The sequence below is a fragment of the Triticum aestivum genome, chromosome 6B (genome assembly GCF_018294505.1).
Source record: "Triticum aestivum cultivar Chinese Spring chromosome 6B, IWGSC CS RefSeq v2.1, whole genome shotgun sequence".
In the NCBI taxonomy this organism is placed as follows: Eukaryota; Viridiplantae; Streptophyta; class Magnoliopsida; order Poales; family Poaceae; genus Triticum; species Triticum aestivum.
The window spans coordinates 163,903,399-163,922,227 of NC_057810.1; the positions used below are offsets into that span (position 1 = coordinate 163,903,399).

The following is an 18,829-nucleotide window of genomic DNA, read 5'->3' on the forward strand; positions in this document are numbered from 1 at the left end:
GGTCCCGGGTTGCAACAAATAACATCATTTCTTTCTTTGACCCATGCCCAACGAGAAGCCCGCTTCTCGTCCAACGAGAATGGTTGGTGAACTAACCAATCAATGACCTGACCATGATTTCTCATGTCTATCTCAGCATATTCTCCCCTTGTCACACACAATGCAATTTGCATTGCAAGATCACGCCTACAATTTTTTTCCGCCGTCTTGAGCTTCTCCATCTGCCTCTCTTTTTTTTTTATAAAATTTTCTGAACGGTCATTATTGAAATAATAATGTGAAAAGGCCCTACACTCTGCATTGAACGCATCAATGGCTTTCACCCACAAGTTCATCTTTTTCTCAATCAATTCGCGTTCACGGTTCGCAGCCACCTCAGCAGAAGCTTCAAAGAAAACGAACGGTGTCATCCTACATTTCGAGAAGTTGCTGTTAAAGTAAACTTAGGTTTAATTGCTTTCTTAAACCTAATCCAACCCTAATTATGTACACTAATACTAGCACTAGATCTAGGTACAAAAACTATTCTACAAGCAATTAAGCACATCATACATAACGAAATCACAAACATAACCCTAAATGGATCATATGAACTGATTTGACCACATGAGCTAGGGTTTGCAACTAAATGAGCAAATGCAAGCAAAAACAAAGATATCAACCAATCAAAATGAGGGAAAATGAGAGAGCTACCTTGGGTGATGAAAATGGTAAGAATCCACCGGAGAAATCTCAAACAAATGAGAGAGATTTGAGAGGCTCTAGTGCTTCAAAGAGAGAGGGAGGAGACTTGAGCTTGGTGGAGAGGTGAGTAGTGTGCGTCTTGAATGAGTGGTTGAGGAGGGGGAGGAAATATCCAGCCCCTCCCCACCTTATCCACCACACAGGACCCTGCCGCAAGAGGTGCTGACGGTAGGCTTCAGTACCCTACCGCCAGGGACCCTGGCGATAGGCCCCTTTTCCACGTCAGTCATGGCAAACGACCGTCAGTCGCCGTCCAGGCGCCTACCGCCAGGGCCCTTGGCGTTAGGTTGTGCAATCCTACCGCCACGGACCCTGGCGGTAGGCAAAAGGGTCAAATCCCGAATTTTTTTCGGAGGGGGTCAGATCCTGAAATAGTATGCAAAAAGGGTCAAAACACGAAATTTTGTCGGACATGGGGGGGGGGGGTCGACATCATGGACAAGCTCAACGCTGCGCTCGCCTCCTCCGTGGAGCACAACCAGCCCATCATCATCGACTGGTACGACACCGGGGCGACCTGTGCTTCATAGTTATTCCTGCAGCTCCTGAATTACATGCCAATAATGTACATGTCAGGAGCTGGATGTTTGACAATGTTAAAACTGTAAAGCCGAGGTTTCAGTGTACTCTCCCCGGGATGGCTAGCTGGCCAACCGTGTTAGTTCTGTCTCCAACTAGGGAATTGGCAACACAGATTCAAGATGAAGCAATCAAGTTTGGTAGATCATCGAGAATGTCATCTACTGTATGTTCCTTCTATCTTTATGTCTGCACTACACTGCTCTACTCTTAGACCACTTAATACACTTGTTTATCCACATTGTTAGATGCTAATGTTACTCGTACCTAAGAAATGGTATTTCCGTTTTTGCAAACTACACAGATATATATAGCCGTAATAGAATATCGTCTTAATCATATTTTTTTTCTTTTGCAGTGTCTATATGGTGGTGCTCCAAAAGGCCCTCAGCTAAGAGATTTAGAGCATGGTGCTGCCATGGTTGTTGCAACTCCTGGAAGGCTGATTTTTTTTTTGAAACGGAGGCAAAAGTTTTGCCTCATCCATTAATTAAGAAGAAGAGAGTTGCCTAGTTAATTTATGGAAAACCAGGCGAAAACCATCACAACCATGCTCAAAAGCACGACCCCATCCACATGTGAACTACTCCCAAATCATGGAGTCACGGGACCGAAGCACCCAACACACTACTACTGCAACCCGCAACTTATGGGTCCCTGTACTGCAAAAGAAAACCAATCGACATAATGCAACTCGAGGAAAACACATCGACGAAAACCACCCCCATGACTGAGCACACATCTGCAACTCAGAAAGCCGAGAATCATCCATCATGGAATCATTTGCGCCTCCCCTCTAGCGCTATCCTTCTTGCTTTTGCTCCTGCAAGATTTCTCTTTGAGGATGCCAGATCTAGAGTTGGCGCCACCCTTCTTGTGCTTCTCCCTCAAAGTTTTTTCCTTCAAGAGGCATCCAATCGTCTTTCCAGAATTTTCAGAGTCCAGGTTGGCTAGGAATTCACAAATCTTGGTGGCTAAAAGAACACCAGGATTAGGCACCAACACTCCGGCCACAACAATTTTATCAGCCATAGGAACCACACCTCCAAAGGGTTCAAGCGATCGCGTGTTAGCCATGTCTGGACCATCACCCTCCACACATGCATACTCCTACTGACTAGGCTCCAACGGAGGTGGAGAGGGCGTCGAGGCAACCGTCACCGCCCCAAGCGAGCCCACCTTCGAGAGCACCATCGATATAGGCGAAGATGGTTCCACACTTAACACCTGCAACTCAGGCATACATTGTAGCACCGAAGTCACGCCCTCGATGACGACCACACTCCCGAAGTCACTTGGCATGACAGGTAGTGGCGATGTACAGAGAGCGGCACAAGGGGAGAAACATCCATACATGCATGCTTCCCTCCCATCCGCAGAACCAACCTGGAGCTCGAGCAACGGGGACATAAGAGGCACAGTCGGGAGCCTGCAAAGAGCAGCCTCCACGCATGCCACAGTCCCACCGGCCTCAGCTTGCTCCTTCATGGGCAGAGACGAGACCAGAACAGGGGTCGCATCCCTAAGGTGCGCAACAGAAGCTAGGACCTCAGACGAGCAGCTAGCCACATCACTCTTGATGAAATCCTCAACACCAGCAACATTCCCAACAGAACCTGCAACATGCATCTCAAACGACTGTGGCGAGGCCGGCGAGTAGCCCAGCTGGCCAACAACAACCTCCATTCGCTCCAAGAATCCCCGAAGTAGAGTCGTCCACCCCTCCAAAGCAGTCATCATGTCATGAAGGGGTCGGACCACCTCCTCCAAACGTGAGACGGTCAAGGCCTGCATCTCAGAGCGCAACACTTCCATCTGAGCAGCAAGGAGAGGCTCGAGCAATCCCAAATCAGCAACAACAGAATCGCTGGGATTCGCCACAGCCGGAGGGGCAACAACCGAGGCCCAGGTGTGTCGATGCGTATGTGGAGATCCATGAGTTGAGCTGCTGAAGTGGCGAGGAGCCTGGCAGTCTGGCAGGTCCCTCGAATGACACGGTGAGGCCGTAGGCGAGCGAGGACGGAGGCAGCGACCTTCCCCCGTTGGCTGGCGCGAGGGACAACCACGTTCACGATGGCCTGGGAGGCCACATGCCAGGCATCTGACAGGACCGCGAGAATCAGCGACGAGATGCTTCGGCGCCAAGCAGCGAAAACAGAGGCCGTAGGTTCTTCTCTTGAAGGCGAGGGAGCTGGCAGTCTCCATCCTGCGTGGCGGCCCTGGTGCCAACTCCTGCCGCGGCCGCTGACACTGACGGCCCCCCACCTTCACCCATGGTTGCTCCAATGTCGCCTCAGGAGCAACAGCAGCCGAAACACACACCCCGCTGGAGCATCTGGCAGCAAACGGCGTCAGCGGAGCTACCTCGTCATCATCGTCGATGTCGTCGTCGTCGGTGGCGAGGGAGGCCCATGACACATACAGCGGCTGCTGCAGGGCGGGCACAACGGCGTTGATGGCACCGGCAGGAGGAGCCATAGCGCCCAGCACAGCTGGAGCATCTGCTGCCGACGACGCAGAAGCTGGGCAAGGAGCCGGAGAGGTGGCCGTCCGGGCCAGGGAGTTCGTCGCGCCCGGCGTAGTCGTAGCAGCAGCTCCCGCCGTCGGAGACGCAGAAGTCGAACGAGGAGGAGCGCGAGAGGTGGATGGGGCTGGGGCGGCCGCGGCCGCCGCCGACGCAGAAGCCGGCATCGGGCGTGGCCGAGGAGCCACAGCAGAGGGAGCCGCCGAGAGAGGACGCTGAGGGGATTCTGGATCTGGTCGCGGCTGCCCAAGGGGGGGTCGGAGGAGGGAGATCGGGGCAGCGCCGCCGCGCGCTCACCCGCCGCCCGCGAGGCCGCCTGCGCTCATCCGCAGTGGAGGTAAGATATAAGATTGCCAGTTTTGTTGTCCTGGAAGGCTGAATGATATTCTAGAAATGGGAAAAGTGAGCCTGCGTCAAGTAGCATGTTCTTGATGAAGCTGACCGAATGTTTGATATGGGTTTTGAGCCACAACTAAGAAGAAGAAAAAAAGCGAAACCGGAGGATCACCAAACGAACCACCTATCACTCGTTACCGTATATCAACGTACACTTTATTTATTGCTTTTCTTAGACAACTTTATTTATTGCTTGATCCTGTAGATCAACGCAATGGCCCCTTCACGCACGCCTCACTGGACTGGTCTGACACGATACTGTAACCGCTGCTGGTCACGTTCCTCAAGTAGCACCCGTCGGTGGCCTCGTACCTGTACGTCTGCCGGACGCCCCGGCGACGCTGCTCCGCTGCGTGTTGCGCAACGACTGGTACATGGGCCCCGACGACCACCGGCCGGCGGCTACCGTCGTCTCCTCCAACCCGTGCGTGACGGTTACCTGGTCCGCTCCTGAGTCCAACAAAAGCGGGAAGCTCTGGCGCGCCTGCACCGAGTAGTACAGGACGCCGGCGAGGTCTGTGGCGGCGACCCCGGCGTGCGCGACGGTCGTCTGGTTCACCGTCTCGCCGTCGTTGGTGTTGGTGTTGTCGAAATGGAACATCTGCGTGGCGTTCGTCGTGATGTTCCCGTACAACGACTTCACCCACCCGGTCGTCGAGACCTGCCGGCTCGCCGTCGTGCGGGAGGACGTTGTCGCCGCCGCTAACTCCGGCGCCACGTAGTTCACGAGGCCCGCCGCCGTGGCCGTGCTCCCAGGGTCCAGCCAGAGGTGGAGGTTGGCGTCGACGTACCACACGTCCATGGCGTTGGTCACAGCAAAGGCGAACACGTGCGCCTTGCCGTCCAGCATCTTGCCCAGCAACGGCGTCACCTCGACGTCGTACGTCAGGAGGTTGAAGGAGCCGATGCCGGTGATGGGCTGCCATAGGAGGGGGTTGACACCGCCGGTGAAGATGACGGGGAACGGCCACGCGGCACCGGCGAGGACCCCGTCAACACGGACGGTGACCTCGTGGAACGGGCCATTAGCGTCGGCACCGGGCTGGTTTGTCCACCAGAACTCGTCGTCCCCGTGGAACGAGACGTAGAGTTCGAGGACCGCGCGGTAGGTGTTGGATGGCAGCGCGACGCTGGTGGACACGACGTCGGTGTCATTCTGGATCTTGTACCAGAGCCCGTCGTTGAGAGGTAAGCCTCTGGACATCGGGACGACGAGGTCGGCGGGAGCCACGGCGGGCGGCGGAAGTAGAGGTGGAGCGTCACGTTGGCATAGTACACGCCGGTGTACTGGCTGTTGACGAGGTTCTCGACGAAGACGGCGAGGGTGGAGTTGCCGGCGGCGAGGAGGGACGCGTACCTGGTGACGTCCTTGGAGACGGACCAGACGACGCCGTTCTGCAGCGGCTCGGCGGTGCTGCCGCGGAGGAGCTCGACGCCGCCGAGCCAGACGCCGAAGATCCTGTCGAACTGGACGCCCGGCAGGTGGCGTGCCACTCGAGGACGGCGAGGGAGACCGCCGAGGCCGCGGTGAGGCAGGGCGGCGGGGAGTACGCGGCGGTGGCGGGCGGCTTGGTGAAGGTGTACGCGAATGAGCTGGATAGCAGGAGCGTGGAGCACGGGCCGGAGCTGCCCGGTGGCGGGCGGAGCGGGCGGTCCACCTCGAAGAAGGTGGTCGGCCGCGACGCGTCTGCCGGAGACGGTGCGGCCGTGGCGATGTCGACCGGGGACTTGCGTAGATTACCACGAGGTGAGGCGACGGTGGCTGCTGGGACAAGAGAAAGGAGAAAGACAAGGTGAATGCAGGACGCGGCCATGGTTGAGACTTGAGACCACAGGAGTGGAGGCAATGCTTCCTGAGTGTAGCCGGAAGTGTATCTCGTGAGATCAGGAGCTTGCCTTAAAACTTTATTATTGCATGGTGAAAAGGACGGACCATCAGGTCAACGTCAACCTCCATTCATGGACGACCTGGAAAGTCTTCCATTGATGCCCTGCTACAAAGGGTAACGGACGGCAACAGCTAGCTCCGCCGCTGAGAGCTGCTTGCTTGGTGCACCGCTGCAGGCAGGCAGCCAGCGGAAGCTACTTGTGTCAAGTCATGAACAGGAAATGAATGCATCAGATTTTCCTCAACTCTGTCTCTCTTATTTTGTTCATACATAAACCATAACTTGGTTAATGCATTCTCAAGGGTGTTGGGTCAAGCTGGATCAATCCATTCAACTAATCCACAGTTTCTACCTTCCTAAACAAAATCAGAATTAACGTAAACAAATACATTAGAATGCCTCCAAGCAACACTATTTAAATACTATCCTCAAATTCAGAGCTTGAACTTGCTAGCTGTAGAGAGGACTACTTCAACCTGTCCTCATGCTACTTAAACAATGTTGTCCTGCTCTAAAGTAAAGAAAAACAATCAAATGACTTAACATGTCAGACTAAACAAGTTGCATCCTTTGTCCTTTGTCCTTTGTCCTACACTAAACTAAGTGACCTAACTTAACAATGTTGCCAGAGTAAACAATTGCTTCTAATCCACTTTCCTAACTTAACAATACAACTAAACTTAACAATAAACCTGCAATGTCTGCCTCCACAGTACAGATCCAGAAAAAACAAATCACAATATACCTTCTCAGCACAGCAAAGAAACCTCCTGCCAGTGTGGATTCCTTTGAAAGCAACACGCCTTTCTGCGGCCATCCCATGTTCATTGCAGAGAACAAGCGACTCCGTTTCAGGTCCCTCGAAATCGGAGTCTTCAGTGGTAGCAGGGATCTGTAGTGCATAGGAATACCAGACATTTGATCCACATGTCAGCAGTACTCACATGTCAGCAAACAAGCTCATTCAAAAAAAATCCCCAAATCACAAACCCTAACCCTAAAAATCTGAACTTACCTTAATGATGCCGTCGTCAGAAGCTGAGCTGACGTACTCCACGGTGTGCTCGCTGCGACCCATCGCTCCAGGACACCATGGCGACGCGGCGGGGGCGCGGCGACGCATCGGCGGGGGCGGCGAGCAAGACAGAGGAGGAGTGAGAGAGCAGCAAGACAGAGTGGGGAGTTGGGGCAGCACCGACCGGTCTTTTGACCGGTGCATCAAACAGAGGGGGGATGGAGGCACACGGCGCCGTCAAACGCCGTCTAACGGCTGTCGGGACGGCCCACGGTGCCACGACGGGCCCCACCTGTCATAAACAAGCTTAACTGAGCCTGATCCGCTGATCAGTGTTTTCTGCAAAAAGATTACCATAGACACGGTGTTTTTTGCAAAAAAATGTATTGTAGTGGTTTTCGCAATGCTTGGCTTCAAAGTGGTGGTTTTTTGCAATGGAGGGAGTAATACAATAGATGCAGGAATAACTGTGAAGCACAGGTCGCCCCGATGTCATACCAGTCGATGATGATGGGATGATGATGGGCTGGTTGTGCTCCACGGAGGAGGCGAGCGTAGCGTCGAGCTTGTCCATGATGTCGATCCCCCCCCCCATCTCCATCGGCACTGACGCGTCCCAGAAGTATGCCGCCTCCGCCCTCGCCCCTCTTACTCCCGTCCCCGGCACACATACGCCGCCTCCCGAGTGTGCGCATGGTGTTCAGAGTTAAGGAATATGTCTGTCGTTGTCATCTCCTCTCATAGTCTCTCTCCCTCTCCATGGTGACGGCGGCTGCCGACCGATCCCGAGGCCTTTCTCACGTAACGTTCGGTGAGAGTGTGTTAGTTACTTGGGCCGGGAGAAAAAGCCCACTCAAACACAGGGCTCATATTGTGCCCGTGGAGAAAAAACACCCTAGGACAGCTGGCCCAGAAAAAAACATGTGGTGTAGGCCGGAATAAAGAGCAGATCTAACAGCTGAAATCATCCAAATCACGTAAATGGATGGTTACAAAGGCCTAGGTCGTGAGAGGGCTCGGAAAGGGCTCGGTTTTACTTTCCTAATTAGGGAAGTTAGAGTGGCACCACCCACCCCCAAGAACCTCCCTGAAGCAGCTCTAAAGGAGTTGACGTTGAAATCCTCCTTTGTGCCACACAGAGGGCAGTAGCTGTCCCCGGGGCCATTGCGTTTGAGAACATCCACCCCTGAAGGTAATCATTCGCGGATGCATTGCCACATGAAATTTAGCTCATATTCACGAACCCACGTATTTTTGGGCCAAGCCACGAGTCATTTGTCAAAACTAGTGACAAGCACAGAACCGTCGAGGCCATCTACCTCGAGAAGCTCGTGTTGTTTGTACAACTACATTTTAAAGGTAATACCATTTTATCAAAATATACAACTGTTATCATCCTTGTGCCAATACATTCATAGTTTTGTAGGTCTCGTTTGAAATTGTGGAAAAGTAATATGGTATCAAGTAAAACATATCAAGCGACAAGAATCCATGTGAATAGCTTCTAAGATCTTTTTTATATTTTTGGTAGTTGAATGTCACGAGTTTTGATTAAGTGGACCTATATTTGTACCTACAAAAAATTGACCTTAAAAGCTCACCCCGGCTAGCTTCATTTCCTGTATACCATCACTGCGTGGGTGGGAGTGCGGGTGGCGCCGAGCCATCACACCAGATCACTCCGTGCGTGTAGATTTGCTTCTGTTTCGTCTTCGTGTGATGTGGCGGTTGGACCTACATCGGTCCACCTACCTCTGTCTACTTGGTCACCGGACAACAGACTGGGGGAGCGACGAGCCGCTGCCCGCCGCATTGGGTTGTCGCCTGCATGGATTTCCTTCTGCTTCGTCTTCCTAGTGATACTAGAGGCTGGGGCGCCACCTGAGGCGGGCCTATGCGCACTTATCTTGTCTGGGCACTTTCGGCTGTCATGTTTGGTCATCAGTATCACTTATGTACACATCAATATGGGCGTATGTTGTATTATTTGAAATCATTAGGATCTATTAGTAGCACATCAATCAAAGTACATATACTATGGTATTTGAGTTCAGAACCATCATAGTCAATTATACGTCTAACAAGGATATATAACAATTAATTCAAAAGGAAATACAAAGTAGAATTAAGTGCTTCAGTTTGGCCCAAGAAAGGAACCTCATGATGCCACCACGACTAAGGAACCAAATATAAAAGAGCACCTTTCAGAGTACTCCAGAGGCATGGCATCATCCATTTCCACATCAGAATCATCGGAATTCTCCTGATCTTCATTTTGATGTACCCAACACAAATGCTACATGGATTTTAGTCAGCTGCACTCCCCACTACTTCTACACTTCCCCTTTCACACACCGAGGAGCTGAGACTGATGCAAGTTGATCGAACACAGAACAACATATAATTGCCTAGAGAGATGCACTGGACTTGAAAGGCAACATACCTAGCATGCGCATGAAATGTGAGAGTAACAATAAAAAAACATACCATTTACCAATATGATTATTATTGCATGCCAAAATGGTACGCTTTGATTACTATTGCATGCCAATATTCTTAATCACTCCGAGCAAATTTAACCTAAACTAAATATCTAAGAGTAAGCTCTGGTTTATGTATTTTACAGAAGTTCAGTTCAGCGAAACTTCGGAAGCAAAGGTGTGAAGCTTTTATCATTCTAATTAAAGGCATTTTGATTGTGCAAAACTTACACTACTGCATGAATTACTGACCAACATGAGATGCAAAGTAACAATGGCATGATAATTTTTTTGAAGGCACTCATATTCTAAAGCATTAAAAGAAGAATCTCAATGCTTTGATTCTGTAAAGAATCAAATCGATCACTCAACAGTTCTATTAGCGCCACTCAAATTCTGAGTGCAATGTTGTGTATGTAGCTGAAATTCACCCATCAAAGACAACTTAATAATAAGCTAAAAGATAAACTAAATGGTGATATAAGCTAAAAGATCTCAGAAGTGCACTTTTACATATATGGAGATCAGTTTGATTTCTTCTTCTCGGGAAAAACTGATACTGAAATCTAAAGCTTAAATTTTTTCTAGTGTTGAACCAGAATACAATTAGATGACATGACATCTGAGTCAAGGGAACTATCAAAGTCACAGCTTGAATCTCAACACCAGTAGATGCATAATCATTGCTAACATACATTTCTAACATATAATAAGGGAATTAGGTTCAATACAAATTAGCTTTGCAAAAAAGAAAGGCGGAGCAAAACTTACTTGGTGATCGTGTGCATAGCCGAACATTTCTCTGATTAAAAGCGCACTTTCTCCGATATATGTGTCAATTATAGCACTTGACACAATCTGGTTTTTAGACAACACATCAGTGTAATGTAATACTCACAGAATGAAAATACCAAGTACCATCAATCAAGTGAAAACCACAGCTCCAAAAAGTCAGCATGAATGTTACTGGATATAGCCCTTGATAATAATGGCTTCCCCATAGAGTAGAACGCACTGGAAAAAGTTAAACAAACATACACTGGCTCCCATATATTGATCTTTTATCTGACAAGTGGGCATCAACATTGTGGCTGCTAGTGTACCAATTCAGCTTGTAGCTGCCAGCTAATCCCCTGCTGAACGGTTATGCTGTTCTCACTCACGTGCTACGCCTATTCAAACTTGCTTAATTTAATTTGTTAGTACTATGTAAGTGTTGACATATTAACTGGCAGAACTCATGCACTAACAGTAAATCCCAGCATACCTGCTTAATTTGCTACTATCCGGACTTAATTCTTTTAGCGAGAGGTCAGGTATCACTTGGAACAACTGAATTTCTTTTTAATCTTTGTGGACACTACACTTGAACGCCAATACCACCTAATGGTAATGGATATGTTAGACAGGACGGGCAGCAGCGCACCATAATAAGTTTATTTAACAGTGTAAAATTCAGTCGCAATCAGGTTCAGATTTGGACGCGACCTTGAAACGAAGCCCCAATTGGGAAGAACAAGGTTGCAAGAACAAGCAGATTGACGATGGGTTCATGGAAGCTTACCAGGCAGGCAGTCCGCCCAGCGGCTTGAGTACCCTACGCGCAGTCGCAGTCCGCACCGTCCGGGGCGTGGGGGCACTGACGCGCGCGCCGCCCGCCGCTTCACCACACCCACGCTGTAGTCGCCACCGATTCACAGCAGGGCAGAGGGGCGTCGACCTTGTCCTCCTCCACATCATCATCGGCGACGCCTTTTCCCTCCTGACAGCGACGGCGACTCCGGAGGCTCCGAGACCTGGGACACCAACATGAGTGGCTCGTTGGCACTGGATCTCCACCAACCGACGGCCTTGTGGCGGCTCAGGCGTAGCAGCGGGCCCCATGCTCCTTATTCAGAGGGGGAAGGCGACGGGAGGGAGGGACGGCGGAGGCTCGAGCTTGGGGAGGGGGAGGGGAACGAAGGGGTGGGGCTCCAGGCAATCCTCACCTCCAAAGACAACTTGACCGGCGGCACGGGCGGGCTAGACCTCTTCTGTGGTGAGGCCAACGTCGGCGAGGGGACGTGGTGGCGCGGGACCTTGGAGATATCTCCCCGGCGCGTGGACCTCGTCCGGCGACGCCGCTGAAGATGCCGCCGCCACCACCCCGATCTTCCTGCGCTGGACGCCGATCTGGACGAGGACTGAGCTAGGAGGAGGAAAGCGGGAGAGGAGGCGGCTGAGCCGGCGGCGCAGGGACCAGGGAGAGAAGGAGGCGAGCGAAGAGGGGATTGACAGAGTGGCGAAGAAGCGTGCGGGGCTAGGTTTCCTTTTCTTTTTCTCCCAGCGCTGCACAGTCACTTGTCTCGTAGCTTGCCGACTACTCGAAAGCTTTAGCGTAAACTGAAGCTTGCTCTGACTACTATTGCTATTCATTAGCATTTGTCATGTTTAGGCCAGATCTGCATTTAAATTATGGACGCGTCTAGCGAGCGGCAGGGTGCTCGCTAGCGCTCGCGAGCGGCAGGCCAGAAAAAATAAGCGTTTGTCCGCTGGTCCCAGGAAGGAAAGATCCTTCGCGCCAGCTGTTCTCACCTGTTCCCACGCGCAAACAAAGGAAAAAGCAGATTAACAGAGTCCTCTCACCACCCGTCGTTGTCACGTGATACCCATCAAACTACTAGCGCACCCCACGCCCCTCTCACCCACCCTCTCTCCCTTGCTGGTCGTCAGCTTCTTCCTCATGAAAGAAACCAGATCCAATGCCATGAACCAGATCCTGTAGAGCTGCCATGGCAAAGCAACCAAGGTGAGGAGATCTTGGTCAGAAAAACAGGAAGAAGAGAAGAGAAGCTTACCAAGCAACGCCAAGGTAAGAAATCCTTCTCCTCTCCCATGTGCAAACCTTGTTGACTATCTCCCTTGCCCTTTCCCTCTAAATCTCCCAAATCAAGTAAAAAAAACTCCATGATTTTGAGAAGGAAGATCAAGTAAAAGCATAAGAAATTCAGTTCCCTGTGCAAGAAAACCATGGTTTCAAACCAACTTTCACATGGATGTGTCCAAACAAACATATCCACGGGTGAAAAAATGCATCATAGTACAAAAAAGGTTGATGTAGTTCCCTGTGCAACTAAACATGGTTAAATAGCCATTTTTCCCCTGGATGTGTGCAACAAGCATACACAAGGTTGTGTGCAGGTACCCATGTATTATAGCCAACTAAAACATGTATTCTATCCAACTCAAACATCAGGTATCCAGCGTAGTCTCCATCAGGTAGCCAGCTTGTGACTATCGTTCAACATTATATGCTTCATTACTCTCATTTCCTGGAACAATATCTCGGGGTTTGCAAAAAAAGGCAAAGGTGATTAGTTATCATTACATACAAATATTTGTTCTCTGGAAAACTAGATTAAAATGTTGAGGATGGCAACTTGATATCCTGTTTGTTCTGCAACTAGAAATGCTGGTGATGACAACTAATGAGATATTCTTGTGCGACTAGAAATGCTGATGATGCCAACTAATGAGATATTTTTGTGCAACTAGAGAGGCTGAGGATGCCAACTACTTGGATAATGTTGTCCAACTAGAATTGTAGAGGGTGCCAACTAAATAGATAATCTTCTGCAAGTAGAAAGCCTGAGGGTGCCAAGTGATTAGATACCGTTGGGCAATCCTCAAATTTTTTAAGATGGGATTAATCTGAATTCTTGTGCAACTAGAGAGGCTGAGCATGTCAACTACTTGGATAATATTGTCCAACTAGAATTGCCGAGGGTGCCAACTAAATAGATACTCTTCTGCAACTAGAAAGCCTAAGGGTGTCAAGTCGCTACATACTATAGGGAAATCCTCATTTTTTTTTTGATGGAACTAATCTGAGTTCTTGTGCAACTAGAGAAGATGAGGATGTCAACTAGTTATTGTTGTGCAATTAGAATTACCGAGGTTGCCAACTAATTAGATATTATTCTGCAACTAGAAAGCCAGAGGATGCCAAGTCGTTACATACTCTTGGGACAATTCTAAAAAACTTGAAGATGGCAACGTTGAGCAACTGAGAAAGTAGAGCATGCCAATGCTTAATTAGTCCTTCTGCAACCATGTATGAAAATTCATACACTTGGCTGCCTGTATGTGGAGTAAAAAGTATTCATGATAGAACTTTATGTTACCACAGCGGCTGCTGCAGAAGATGTGGCATCTACCCCTTTAGATACTGCCTCCGCGCGCACATTTCTTCTCTGCAGATTTACTAAGAGGAATCTTTCGCCACCATAAAGTTTTGCCTAGCAGATTCTGTGCAACTACTTCTATTGCCCCTGCCAACTACTTCCAATGACTGTGTCCAACTGAAAACAACTATGTATGCAACTAGAACTACTATAGATGCCAACAAAAAATGATCACCATATGTGCAGCTTTCCAATGACCGTATCCAACTGAAAACAACTATGTGTGCAACTAGAACGACTATAGATGCCACCCAAAATTGATCGCCGTGTGTGTAATTTTCCAATGATCGTGTCCAACTGAAAACAACTATGTGTGCAACTAGAACTACTATAGATGCCAACAAAAAATGATTGCCATGTGTGCAATTTTTCAATAATAGGATCCAACTGAGAACAACTGTATGTGCAACTACAACTACTATAGTAATGATCGTCTCTGACGAAAACAACTATGTGTGCAACAAGAATTACTATAAATGCCAAAAATGATCGCCATGTGTATTCAGTTCAATGTATTCCGTTCCACTTTCACCGCCGTAGGAAAAAGGTTTAGTGTTGTGCAACTTTCTAATTGTCGTATCCAACCAAGAACGGCTATGTGTACAACTACAACCACTACGGATGCCAACTAAGAATGTGAAGATCAATATATCTGAAAAAGTGATACATACATTCAGTAGAAACAGAGGGCAAAAATACAAAGGAACGAAACAGATAAAATTGTTGCTTACGAATCAAGTGCTGCTTCTTCTGCTTCTACACGGAGATATATTGGCTGTGAGTATCGAGCAACTGCTTTGCTTTGCATGCTATAACCCCGAAGGGCATCCTCGTCGTTCAATAGCCGTTGGCCGTCGTTGTTGCAACAGCAGTCACATCGCGGGCGCGCGATAGTTGGTGTTGAGTTCAGCGAGGATGCAGGCCGAGAGCCACGCAGGTCGCCGCCGGCAAGCACCTTAACCCCACACGGCTAGCCCTTCGTAATAACGTACATTCATTTGGATATTACACACATCATCCTTCATTCTGCAGTACAAGTAGACAAGAGGGATGCATACCTGCTTATTACAATTCTCAGCCCGTGTGGACAACGGCGGAAAATCTTGACATCCTTGCTTATCTTCCTCTTGAGCCACTGGCAGAGCTGCGCTGGGTTCGCCTTCCCTGCCACGGCCACGACTCCAATGCCGACGTTTCCATCCCTGTCAAACCAAAAATCAGGCAAAATGGATGTTTCTGAATGCTCTTGTGCAACTGAAAATCTTGAGGATGCCAATTATTTAGATACTCTTGGGAAATGAAATATTCAGATTTCGGGCTTCTAGAAGAAAATGCCGAGGGTGTCAACGCAGCTACAAAAAGACTGAGGATGTCAACTAGTTGGATTGAATTGTGCAACTAGAAATGCTGAGGATGCCAACTAACCAGGTACTCTTGTGCAACTAGAAAAGCCTGAGGATGCCAGCTCATTTAGATACTCTTGTGCAACTCTTTCTATGCTCTTCAAAAAATTCAAGATTGATAATTTACAGAACATACAAGCGTCACGGTGTTAGCCAACTAAAGAAAACACTTATTTCACCACCCAATCATTGAACGTTAGCTGACTAGAAAACACTTATTTCGCCACACAATCGTCCGCTGATTGATAAGTTTTTGCGAGGAAGATGAAACATATATAGAATTGGATTAGTTTGCTTCAGCAACTATCATCATGTACTCTAGCAGACTAGCGCTAAATTAGAAGAGGAAATTAAACATTAATTAAAGATGTAAAGACAAACTAGACTCGTGTGCCAGGTTTACTAGCAAAATAGTACTATAATGTACTAGATTGTATTGACATGCAGGCACCCAGAAATACACCGGTGCCTCTGAACATTGTGCTGCCGCAGTAGATATTGCTAGGATGTGACGGTCCAAGCAAAGAATTTCCGATAGAAGCTCTCGCTTCGAGCGAATGCAACGCTCTCCCATGGGACCCCTCTGCCCGAATCAGCCCAGAAACGCTGTCGGCGTATGGACATGACATTTTTGTACCTAGGCCTAGCAGATCATGACGCCGGAAAGACCACATCAGACACCACTACCACCGGAGGTTGCTCCATCTCTGCCATCGCGTGACGCCCACATCACACGCCACCGCGACCAGAGGATCCTCCACCCCTGCCATTTGGGACGTAGTGGACTCAGTCGGATCTAGAGGGGAAGGATCTCAGCTGACCTCGGGCAGAGGAAGTAGACGACGGCCGCATCCCGTCGACGACGGCGAGGAACAACGACGATGGGGCTGGATCTGGTTGGGCAGGGAGCAGCCGAACGGGCGACCGTACCTACGCCGGCGACGAGAAGCGGGTCCCCACCGCGCTCCAGCCCTTCCCCTTCCCTGCCCCCCGTCTTCGGCTGCGTCGCGGCAGCGGTTGTCTCTTGTCGTCGGATTTGGGGAAAGAACAGGGCGAGAAGAGAGGGAAATGGATCAGGGAAGTAGACAGAGGCCCGTGGCAAGGGTGCTTCCTACGCGACGCAAACCGTCTGGAGCAGGAGAGCGGCGCTTGCGGGCGGGCCCAGCCACGTGCGTGTTTGGTCACCTCCTGACCAGGTACGACCTGACGCCGAGGACCGCACGATCTGGGCTGATCGAGCGGCTTGTGTTCGGCCGCTCGTTCTACCTAGATAGTGTGCGTGCACTCTGAAGTATTTGGGTTAAATTATCTCTGTTGAATTTAAAATTCCAGAGATACGTACATGACCGTTAATGCTTGACATGTTCAATTTGTTTGCTAATTTAGCTTCCGGGAACATGTTTTATCGGGTCAACAACATTGTTTTGCGATTGAAGATTAAATTTTCTCGCATAACAATATTGATTTGCAATTGAGAAAAAAAAGTTTTTTTCTCTCGCAAAACAATCTCATAGCGATTGAGAAAAAAAATCTCCCGCAAAATAATCTCATAGCGATTGAGATCAATTTTCTCTCGCAAATTATTAATTCACCTCGCTGAATTATCTTGCAACTTGATACAAGATCATCTCATTGTAATTTGAGGTCTATACAATTCAAGTGTTTCACTTGAACATCAAGTTTGCAATATGATTATTATTCACTACATTAGTAGTGTTTTTCTGTTGAGTACCGAGATGTATTCCAGATCTTAAGTTGATGTGATACATTTCCACGTTTATCACGTGTTGAGATTAATTACGTCCATTTGCAATAGAGATTTTTAATCTCTTGCAAAGATAAATTCAGTACCTCTGCAGTACTGTTTCTTTGTTGAGTACGCAGTATTTCGGAATATTTCTATGATGTATCTATTTCCATGTTAAACACATGTCGAGAATAATACATCTATTTGCAATTGAGTTTTTCTATTTCGTGCAAATACATATGCAAAATTTAAGGTGTCATCCTTAGCAATTTGAGATTCACACTAATGATTTCGAGCCACCTTGAAATCTATTAATTTTGCAACATTAAGATGTATTTATATTACGCAATCTGCAATATAAATAAACTACCGGTTTTCATCGGAGATGATATGTTTTATGTGTTTACCACATTGCCATTCTTCATGAACATGTCACAGCGGTCGAGATTGATTTCTCCCGCACAACAAACTTGTAATTTTTTTGAAAATAATATCTATAGAGATATTTGTCAAAATGGTTTCCATAGCGAAACTTATGCCGACAAGACAGAGAAATACATTTTCTTTACCATATGCAACGGATATGGCAAGCATTCTCTATGTATCACCTGGATTGTACTACACATACTACAAAACCCGTAGCACATGTTGCACCCAAGATAGTTTTCCAAAATTTCTTGTACATGACAAACTTGGCATACTCGCCTTGGTCATCGAGACATTGGGTTGAAACCGAAACTATCAGCAATTCCAATAGTTTATGATTATTATGATGCTAAATTCTAACAACATTTGGATTTTATGTGCACTACAAGTGACACAAGGAAGCTAATTTTAAGGCTCGCACACCTTAAAGTCTACGTTGAACCACTCAGACTCCTTGAATGCATCAAGTTGAGGTAAGTGGCTCTTCCCAACCATTGTCTAGACTATTCAGGTATTCCATGGTTCTAAAAGACATATCTACATGATGGTCTTAAGTGTGTACTTTATTCACACGAAACCATTGGCTTATTATCCTGACATCGATTTCAAGCAAATCGAATAGATAACATTGTAGAATTCTCCTTGAGTGCCTTCTCTATGGCACTTGGATTGAAATTTAGCAATTTGTCCTAATGTCTAGACTCAAAATGGTTTGGTAGAATCCTATCCAAAGAGTTAATCTCATTGCATTATCTTTACTTTGGAATTGCAACTTGCCAACTTTACGTTGGAGTCATGCAGTTTTACACGCTCATGACAGAACTGCATAATAGTATTCCCCTCTATCTTTGATATGTGGATACCTACCAAGTATTTCCTATCTGCAGTAATTCGGTTGCATGCCGATATCACCACCCGACATACATCATTGGCCCCTCAACATATAGTTGGGATCTATGTGAGGAATAATTGTATTTCCGTCAATACCTCAAGCCCCTCGCATGGGGAGTTATTCAAGGCCAGTATGCTGATTCAATGAGGAACATTTCCAGGCATTAGGGGGAGAATTCAAGTACCATGAAGAATGCCAGGAAATTAGTGGAATGTTCAACACATTTCTGCCTCATGTCCACGTACTCAAAGATCTGGACCATGCGTTCAGAAGATTTGCAATATATTGCAAATAACCTGCCAAATTCATTTACTGACTATAAAGGTGTCACACAATCCTACATCCTGCAAAAGTATGCCTGAAAGGGTGGAGGTACCAGTAAAATCCACTCCACTCCCCGTTCAAAGCAACATGGGGAGATGTATGGCAGAAATACATTAGGATTCAGCTTCTCGCAAGCAAGGATGTCAAGGCCCGTGAATCAGTAAATGCAAGTCAACTTCATGTTGAC

General features: G+C 48.1%; 1 pseudogene; it reads right to left on the reverse strand.

Annotated features, from left to right (window-relative positions):
• Positions 1-2,899: 2,899 nt before the first annotated feature.
• On the reverse strand, positions 2,900-6,249 carry LOC123136359 (peptide-N4-(N-acetyl-beta-glucosaminyl)asparagine amidase A-like; annotated as a pseudogene).
• Positions 6,250-18,829: the final 12,580 nt, after the last annotated feature.